Source organism: Meles meles, chromosome 12 (assembly GCF_922984935.1).
Source record: "Meles meles chromosome 12, mMelMel3.1 paternal haplotype, whole genome shotgun sequence".
NCBI lineage: Eukaryota > Metazoa > Chordata > Mammalia > Carnivora > Mustelidae > Meles > Meles meles.
The window spans coordinates 56,542,973-56,543,924 of NC_060077.1; positions in this window are offsets into that span (position 1 = coordinate 56,542,973).

Genomic DNA, 952 nt, shown 5'->3' on the forward strand with positions numbered 1-952 from the left:
TCACACCTCACGGTTTTCCTTCTTATAACCAGAAATCTGTGGTGTGACTGACCCCTTAGGTCAGGTCTTGGCACTGTCAGAAAGCTGGCGCCTGGGGTTGAGGTGTTTGTTTTGGGGTGTATCATGAGTTGCACAGAACAATCTATTACCTAAGTAACCCCACAGATAACATGTAGAATCTTCCCACATGCTTCCACTGAAGCGGCTGCAGAACCAGAAAGACTACGACCAAGCTCAAATTCTTATAGGGAGCAAGAGGCTGGGTGCAGGACAAAATTGCTTTAAGTTCTAGTATCTTTTGCATATCGAAGAACAATTTTGTTAAATATCATAGGGGGGAAAAGCCCCATTTCTTTAAATTTAACCCTTGATTCCTCTGAAAAACTCTCCATGTGATATGTTCTAAGGCCCACATGATTTCAACTGAGGACGCGCTGGGTCGGAAAGTCAGCCCAGACATGGGCTACCGCGTCACTATTGTCACCGTCACACCTGCAAGCTCTTGCCCAGATCTTCCCTGCTCACCTTTGTTCTTTCTCTCCATGAGTGAGAGATGTTACTGAAGAGATTTCAATGATTTGAAAGATAAATGTGTAGTCAGGCTACTGATCTCCTAGTATCTAATTTTTTAGCACCTGATTAGAAATCCTAAAATAACCAGTAGATTGACATCACCAACTTTTTCATGGTAAAAAACATGGAAATGTCACTATATGATAATTCTGAGTTTTATGTCTTTTTAATGACAAAGTCATCTAGTATGTATTTTCCCTTGGAACTACTCTAGACATACAGATTTTCATCTTAGCATGCAGAGTTGCAAAAATTTTAAATGTTTATAAAGAGATATCATTCAAGAACAGAAAGAGAATTTGACAAAATACAACGCATTTTCTATTGAGAGCTATCTTGTGAGAGATCCAACACTGTAATGATACAGTTTTGAAAGTCA